The sequence below is a fragment of the Drosophila biarmipes genome, chromosome 2R (genome assembly GCF_025231255.1).
Source record: "Drosophila biarmipes strain raj3 chromosome 2R, RU_DBia_V1.1, whole genome shotgun sequence".
Lineage (NCBI taxonomy): Eukaryota > Metazoa > Arthropoda > Insecta > Diptera > Drosophilidae > Drosophila > Drosophila biarmipes.
This window is the reverse complement of record NC_066615.1, coordinates 6,270,457-6,279,669: the sequence shown is the minus strand read 5'-3', so window position 1 is coordinate 6,279,669 and position 9,213 is coordinate 6,270,457. Positions and strand designations below refer to the sequence as shown.

Below are 9,213 nucleotides of genomic sequence, written 5' to 3'. Positions count from 1 at the left end.
AGAAACGAGAAGAAATCAAAACTCGCCGCGAAGTTAATTATAATTGCCTGGGCAAAAATACAAAGGGGGGAAAAATAAATAAATAAAGGTTGCCTCGCTGACTGGAGACGTGGGCCGGTCCGGAGGAAGGGGCGGGCTGGTCGGTGGTTTTATTATTGATTCGGCGCTCGGATTTTATTTTTGAAGTGTGCGTGCGCCGGCATCCTAAATTATTTTTCATTTGAGGCACGTCGCCGACCTAACTATATGAAATATCATTCGATGGGCCTGTGTGAATGGGAATGCCTTTTCATAATTATATTTAATTTCAAGGTTGCGCCGTGGCGGAAGACAAAAAGTAATTGTCGGAGATAATCGGCGCGCTGTCGCGGCTGCTTAGCGCCTTGTCAGAAGAATTGGCCGGCAGCAGTCAAAAAGATATTAATAAAAAACAATACAAAAAAAGTTGATATAACGTCCACATACCAGCTGCAGAATGGATCTGAGTGGGTGTAATCATGACAATTGAGACCGATTCGGCGGTCGGCCGACTGAAGGGGAATCAGCCCAGTTGCAGACTCGAATGTGTGAATGGAGATTGGAGAACAATCGACGGCTAATGGATTTGATATTGGAGAACCCCGGCTGAATTGAGGTTTGTGGAACGATTAAGCGAAATGGATATTGACAGACACAGATGCAATTATGTTTTTGCATCGAATGTGGGTTGAATTCAGAGCATTGGGTTTGAATGCCAGTAGAAGTGTTGAGAGTGGAGAAATACAAGATTTGTTTTTATAATTTGCATACCGATATGGGGACTAAGAAACTTTGTTTAAGTGCTTTAGATTAGATTTAATAGGTCAAGATAGTTACTTGGTTAATACACATGACGATAATTGGTCTTTATGCTTAGCAAAATACAATGGTGACTCTCAAGGCTTAAATACAAGCGGTTATGTTTCCCTAGGTGTTTCAACCTGCTTTGGAAACATCATTTAAGTGTGATTTTCAAAGCCAAAGACTTGCATCTGCCGGATAAACAAAATCGGTGCACCTATAACTCAGCTGCTCGGCTGTGGGAACCCACAAATCAATGTCCAATAAAAGGCAGGCAAATCAGGTCAATGGGTCTGGTCGTGTAGGAAGTTCTCAAATTAAGACATACCATTCGGAGAAACGACGACTTCCCCACTTGGGCAATAAAACACCGTCTGCAGTGTGAATTGAGCGGAGTGCTTTGTGCTTTCCCAGCCGCCGGACCAATTTTACAATGATAGAGGAAACATTTCGCCCGGGGACTGTTTATTTGACATATCAATTTCCCGGGCCGTGTAAACATATCAAATCGATCGCACAACTCGTCTTGCCCAAATAGATCGAATGGGCCGGGGACCGAGACCAATCTCTGGATGTCGGACACTAAATGGAATTGTAAACACAGCAAACATAACTGTGGCTCTGGGCCCTCGACTGTGACGTATTGTGTTCAATGGAAATTAACACGAAATCGAATAAAACAGCAAACAAGCCTGGAGAACGGCCCGAAAATATTCGTAGCAGCTCAATTCGATTTTCGAGTTGTTGTCGGAGAACGCCGGCTTGTTGTTGGGCTTTCAACGCCTGCGCAAAAGTCAAGCGCTACAAGCGTCATAAATTGAACTACAACATGCCGAACAACAATACCAGAAAATGAAAATCAACAACACGAACACTTTTGTCGTGCATTTTGCGCCACACCCAGCAAACAATTTAGTCAATATACACAGGCTGGTAGATATGCATCAACCGTCGGGGTTCGTGGACCGGGCTGGCTGTCTTTCTATGCTAAACAGCCTGCAGCCGCCTAACTTATTGAATTTCACACGCAAAATGGAGTACGATAAGCTCTGGCTCCCCACCAAGGTGATCTCGAAACCCCACCTATGCCACTTTCGAGTCCCCACCACGAACTCCATGGGTTGGTCATGTGACTGGTGCCGAGAGATCAGATCACTTAGAACCTCCTCCGCCGACACAGCCTTCAACGCCAACTCCAGCTGGGATCTAATGTGTAAGCCGCTGATCTTGGGCTAATACCTGAATGTTTACATCGAAGACTGATTGGTGTTTGCTGCAGGTTTCATTAAAATACTGTAAATAATGTGGATCACAGAACAGCCCTTGTTCCTAGACTTGGAACATTCATTTGTTGAGGAATATATTTAGGTTTAAGATCTATCCTAAATTTGAGTACCTAATGGTCAAAAAAGGGTAGAATCTCGTGGTCTAAAAATGTTTTTTATTGATCTACTATAATTATTGCTTATTAAATTCAACACATTTTTTTAAATGTTAAATATATTTAAAAAATTGCAATGAAAATCATTTTTCAGGGTCCGAAAGCTTGATTTTGCAAAACACTTTAGTAGCTTTGACTCATAACATTCGTTTTTGTCTTCAATAAAGAGCAGGAAACACTCCACTTACTAAATTAATAATAAAAAATATAGGCGTTAAAAAATGTAAGTAAAGTTTTTTAATGAGTGTTTTTAATTAAAAGATAGTACTCCTTCAGAATAAAACTGAAAATTAAGAAGAACATTTTGACCTCCTCAACCTCCAATGAAAGTGCACGATGGTTCAAGCTTATAATTCCAAACCAATAATTCGCTGAAATCACATGATGCGTGTGTTGATATTTCAAGACCCATAATTGTTTTCCGCATTCGGGCTGGCAAATGAACTCCAGAAATGCACTGCAACGCGGCTGAATAATTAATTTCTGGCCCAGCACCTGTTCGCATGTAATCGATATCTGAGCTCGTGCTGGCTGTCATCGATTGCCAGATGCTGGCAAATATTTATCAGCTGCAACTGCGCTGCACTGACCCATAAAAGCCGCATAAATATTCATTGCTAGCGCCGAGTCCCAGAGCTGCATTTATAATAAAATGCAAATGTATCAATTAAAGTGTGTTTTATTTTGTCAACAGCCCCGGATTCCGATGGTGCTGCCACGCAGTATGTGGGGCGGTGCAGTGGGGGCACGGAAAAGACAGTGGTGCACTAGAGACGGCACTTGGATTGGATTGGCGGAGTACGACGACGTCGAGTGGTGGTCGTATCGCTGGTTGTTGACCTCGCACAACGGGGGAAACTCGCACCACATACTGGCAACACATGGAGCGCTTTCCATCTACTATTATCGGAGCGCAGTTTCACTTACAATTAAATGACGAGGTCGCTGTCGATGACGACAATTGTCCGCCACAAAGCAGCGGGACATCAATAAAGCTGGAAACCCTCCACGCAGGCAGCACTCAATAACCATGTGAGCAGTTCGCCCGGTCAATGTGCCAGTTGCCCGCATTCGATTCGAGCAATCAGAGAGCTGAAGGAGCCTCCGGCCCTCGGTCGCCAGTTGCAACATCTAATTGAGTTATTACGTATCCCGATTTGCATAAACAAACGCAACGAGCTCGTCCAATTATCGCCCAGCGCCACACGTGCGTTCCATCTGTGGCACAGGGAAAATAAAAAAATTCAGTACTCGACGGCATAATCATTAAATACTTTAAAAGTATAAGCCAAATTCGTGATCTAAATTCATTTTTAAAAAACACACAAATTTATAAAACTTTGAAATTGTTTTAACTTTTAGTCTCAGAAAAAAAAGTTTCAGCACTACGGAAAGATTAAGTAATAATAGTAATAAGTTATTTTATAAACAGTTTTAATAAAAATATCGTATTTAAAATAATTTAAGAGTTTTATCATTTTAAAAAGTGTATTTAAAACAAAATCTATTTTTAACCGAAAAATAAGTAAAGAAATTAAGATATTATGATGAAATTGTACATTGACGAGTTTCTAAAAAGTATTCCTTAGCATCGAAGAGCAACTTAATTTAACTATTCAAAATTAAAAGAAAGATTATATAGATTGTTTGATATAAGTGTCCTAAAAATTATGCATAACTGGCTTATGTATAATCTAACCACTTTTGAGAGTTTGGACATTTTTATAGATTTTTCGTCCAGACAACAATTACAATTACATAAAGAGCTGCAATTCGGTTAATGTATTACATCAAATCGAAAAACAGGCCCTAATTGTGCATACTAAAGACTTTTTAGTTTTATTTTTAATAATTGTGTCCCACTTTTTGGATTTTATTTCGCTATGCAACACTACTCTGCGTCGGGTTATGCAACACAAGTCCCGCTCGACATCTCCGCATTTCCACGTTTACTGATTGACAGTGCGGTTTCCGGCCCTCTCTGCTCTCTACCCAGTCCCCACCACAGTTCTCTGCTTTGCTTTGCTGCACACCAAAAATTTATGTTTATTGGCGTTTGTCAACAATTTATTTAAATTTATTGTGACAGCGCTTTTGTTTGTTACTCCGTCTTGTTCCCTTGTTTGCTGCAGGTTCCGCTCCGATCTTGATGTATTAATCGAGGGGAGAACGGTGCGTTAATCATCTGCAGATGATAGATGCCATGTTCGGCCAACAATTAACTATGCAGGTGGAGCAATTAGTTGCTCGATTCGGGATGCAGATGCAGGGGATGAAGTTCGGCAGGGCAAAGAGCACAGGTTATTAGTTATGGCCAATCATTCTTTGTTATTTTATATTTGGAAGAGGCGTGTTATAGCTTGATCTATTGGTCGTTACGCAGTCTTTAGTGCAGGTTCATTATCAACGGATCGTTTGCTGGGATAATCACATGGATGTTTTTAAAGTATTTACTTTCTCCTAAATTTGTTTCGCTTCCTATTTTTATTGGTTTAAAGTCCGTCGTAATATAAGATACTTTCTCTGAGGAACGTTTCTATATTTATTGCCATCTGCATTTTATAAACATCTTTAAAACCTCTGACTAACCCCTGAAATGTATATCCCCAGGACGTTTAGCAGTTCTCAGGAACTTCTGGTTCCTTTTTGCGCATCTCATGCGAACCCACAATCATCGATGACTAATCCGACTTTAGTTTAATTTCTCTTTCGTTTAATTTATTGTTTAATGGCCCCCGGCGAACCGGCAACGTATGGGAATAAATAAAAAGGAGCTGAAAGCGGAAAGCTGAACACAGGGAACCGCAACCCCTTTGGCCAGTCCGCCGTTTTAGCCATTTAGCCTTTTGGCCGCTTCTTATTTACGTTCTTCGAGGGCCAGGCAACCTGTGCCCAAAAAACTACGCAACATGCGCTGGCATAAATCATAAGCGTCGGTGAGTTGCCCAGAAACGGTCCAAAGATACAGATGCAGATACAGATTCGGGCTGGAGTTCGGATTCGGAATCGGATATGGATGCGGATACACACTCCGAGGCAGGGGCAAGTCGAACTTTTTAACAAGCATTTAACGATTTAATTTGGCAAATACGATGATGGTGGGGGCAAAACTTTGCTAGCCGAGGGATCGAACACCGAAGTGCCCAGCGGATATTTATGGATTGGAGGCGCAACCTTGCCAAAAGATGAACGCAACGAGAAAAATTCACAAAATGCGACTGGGGAATCGCTAACTGCGAACCCAACCATTTTCATTCCATTTCGGGCATCCAGGATCCCATATGCAAAAGCGCCCAGAATGCGGGCAGTCGGCGGAGGGGATGTAGAGGTGGCATGGAGAAGGGGCCTCTGAAAGGAAAGCAGCATATGTGTACGAGTGGCGAACTGCCGACTGCAAATGGAGCACATAAATTATATTCCATTCGATGATATTTGCGTTTTGCTGCTCTTTATTTAAAAAGAAGCACGCTGTTGGCCAAGGGCCCAAGCCGAAGTTCTGTGCGCATTTTGCTGGGTAGCAGAGGGTAGGATTGACGGTAGGTGGACGTGGATCCACAGGAGAGCATTACAGGGCTTATACCAACCCGGTTAAATATTTATAGAAATATTGGTGTTTTAGAAGCTGAAGAAACGTTTATCTTTAGGAAATATACAAAAGTTACATTAATTTCTTCATTCTTCAAAATCTGTTACATTAAAAAATAATTGTTCATATAATTCTAATTAAATATAAATAATGAATGACAATTAATTTTTTCTTAAGCCCCCAAGGCATCTGCGATTTTACACCCTTTCACACATTTACTTGTTAAGTTTTCAACTCGGGCGTAGTCAGCAATTTGCTTTGGCCATATTTTTCCAGTTCTCCAGACTACACACATGCATTTTAATGCCCTCAGCCCGACTCTTTTTTCACTTTTTTCACATCTTTTCTATTTGCTTTCGACATTTGAAATGTGCCTTTGACTTTGCGACTGCTGCCACAAAGTTGGCCGGGAATGGAGGGCGGTCCGAGTTCAAATTAAAGGATTCAAGGCTCGACCGCAACCCATTTATCGAATGGAGCGGCGCTTTTTTCTATCTCTAAAGTAAATGCGGCATAATTTATGGGGACTGGGCCATTAAAATACAGACGGCTATATAAATACGTAGCGGTACATATATAATGGATTCCAGTTGGATTTCGCTGGCCCCGATTATGGGCCATTTGTTATGCGGAGGCCTTTAATTTATTTTTATCTTTGGCTGCTAATTGCAGTTCTCAGCAATTGATTTAAATTATCTACCAAATGTGCATGCATGCTCTTTTTATTTATTTCCACATAAATATTTCATAAATCTACGGTCGCCATCGGGTTAACCAATGATGAAAAACTTTGCAATTAAGCTGGCCATAAACAAAAGCAACAACAAATTATCGCATCAAATTTAAGACCAAAAGGAAAAAATGCAAAAAGGGTTGAATAAAAAATCAAGTTTATTAAAAAGTCTGTCAGTGGCATATGGGCGAACTCTTTATTGTTGTCACTGTCGGCATAAAAGTTTCATAAGCACATACATAAATTAAAATTAATGTGCCACCTAGCCTTGTTTATGACGAACAGCCAGATCCATTTAAACCAATACCAATTAAATAATCAAATATTTTCCCCCAGCAAGTTCAACTTAATAAACGAGCTGCAAATTCTTCATGAACAAACTTTCTGGGAAACTCGGCGACGGCCATTAACGACACATACACAAATGCGAGTTGTCTGCCATAATGACCAGTGAATTAAGAATTTAATTTATTAACAAACTGCTCTCTGCTATCTGCCTGCAACAAACAGAAAGAACAGCTCGGAGTTGGCTTTGCATTAAGAATTAACCAGTTGGGTTTGACGAGCAGTCTTTATCGGTGGCAGACAACTCAGCTCTTAATAGTTTAAAAGCCCGCCAGGGAAAGGCAGAAATACGAGAGCAAATTAAGGCTGTTGAGTCAGAGACTGGCCAAAGATAAAATGCATCACAAATATGGAAATTACGTCTTCGCTCGGCCAGGGAGGCAAATTGCACTAAATTGATAATTAGATGGGAACCGTTGGGTGGGAAGTGGAGCAGGGCAATTACCCCGAGGAGAATTCGTCTTCAATGGACTGGGAGTGAGGGGTTGAGTTGTCCAGGGAAATGGAGCAGAGCAACTGCTTACACGGTTATCTCATTTGCTTCAAATTTGGAAATTAGCCTTGTGTTTTAGTTTTACTTAGAGTGCTTAGCAGCAGACTGGCGTACAAAATATAACAGCTACAGTTAGTGAAACTGCTTCACACAAAAATATAAGTTGACCTTACGACAGTTCGGGTTGTTGTTTCTTTAGTTACTATTTCACAGTGTAGACATAAAGTAGTTAGTTAATTTAATAATAATATTAATAGAACACATGTTGTGTGTGTAACTATTAGTGCCATTTTGTAAAAAGTTTTGCATCAAAACAGAATGGGTTTTTTAAAAAAGAAAGTCCACTACGTTATTTGTTCCATCGTCCTCTTAGTTGCCTTTAAAGACAGTGTCGCAAGGGCCCGGCAAACTCCTAGGTTTGGCTCCCTCCCATTCGCCTTGGCTCCCTCCCAACTGCCTTGTGCACCCACTTAGCTCCACTGACCCCGGTCGCAGTTCCACTTACCCAGTTGGCTAATACAGCCGGATCCTTTTACTGCTTCCTCCTCCGGCGCACCCTTCCTTCGTCCGCCAATTTATGACTTTTGAGTACGCATCCATATATCATTATAATTGTCAATAATCGTTCGATTTATTTATATTTTCTCATATGTGCCTCGACATTTTATGGCCGTTTGCCGGGGCTCATAAAACTGCGACATTCTTTTTTATTGCCCCGCTTGACTCGCATCTTCGCTCTACGCCTCCTTCCATAAATCATGCGAAAATATGAGAGCAAAGTATTGCATTGTTATACAAAAGACGTTGCCCGGTCCCCCAGAATTTTATTAGGCATAACTTCTTCCTGCATTTGCATAAATACGCAGGTCGGATCCGGTCTTCTGGTTCAAATGCCGCTTGTCAGCCCTGCTTGGCCGAGATCAAAGGACATTATCAATATTTAAGAGCCAGCGAGTCAAGGTCACAAAGGCCCGAGCCGGGAAGGGACCCAAAGCGGGGGAAAATTACAAAAATATAAAGCGGCGGGCCCAAACTAGCTAACTGTCAGCGGGCTTAACTTTACAACGTTGCATGAATAAAAATTTAAATAATTTATAATATTTGTTACTTATGGCGCCTGGCACACAAACAGCCCCCGGGCACGGCCGCCGCCTACTCCAGTAAATATGGCCAAAACAATGTGAGCTTCCTGTTGAAAGCGGACCGAGGCGAAACGGTGGCGTATGCGTAATGCGAAGTGCCGGTAAACGTGGCCGACGCAGGAGCTCCAAAAGGGAGGGCGGGCATTGGGGACCACCGGGCTTAAGCTCGCGGAAGTCGTTTCTCCAGCTCTTGCCGCTTTGTGCCTTATTTTTAACGAATTTTTATGATGTCTATGGCAAGGGCAGACATTCTTTGTGCCGCCGCCGTGGTACATTAAAAAGCGTCTACGGGGTCCTGCCACTCCCCCCACTCTCTGCATATTTTAGTGTGTAGTGTGCGCCGAGTGGCGTAATTCCCGGTGTTGTGTCTGTAGGCCCCGCAGCCTCCGTCTCCGCTAATAGCGCGGGCTTTATGTGCTAAAAGGAAATTTTCAGCTTGCCATTTGGGCGGACGCACAGCCAGCCCCACCGCCTCAAAATAGGAAATCCCGACACCTGAGCTTATTGATTTGTCGCTGGAATCCAGAAGCCAGAAGCCGGAATTCAGATCCACCTGGCCCACGCCGCGTATGTGTAATCCCGTTGACTTGACGCTGCCGCTCGGCTGCCTTACTTTTGTGTAATTTAATAACTTTGTTTAACATAATTGACAAT

General features: G+C 42.1%; 1 long non-coding RNA gene across 1 annotated transcript; it reads right to left on the bottom strand.

The window, feature by feature from the left end:
* Nucleotides 1–2,923: 2,923 nt before the first annotated feature.
* Nucleotides 2,924–9,213, bottom strand: LOC127011048 (uncharacterized). The gene is made up of 2 exons (XR_007764074.1): nucleotides 7,923–9,213; nucleotides 2,924–3,478 (listed from the first exon to the last, which is right to left on the bottom strand). It is a non-coding gene; the product is annotated as an uncharacterized LOC127011048 (long non-coding RNA).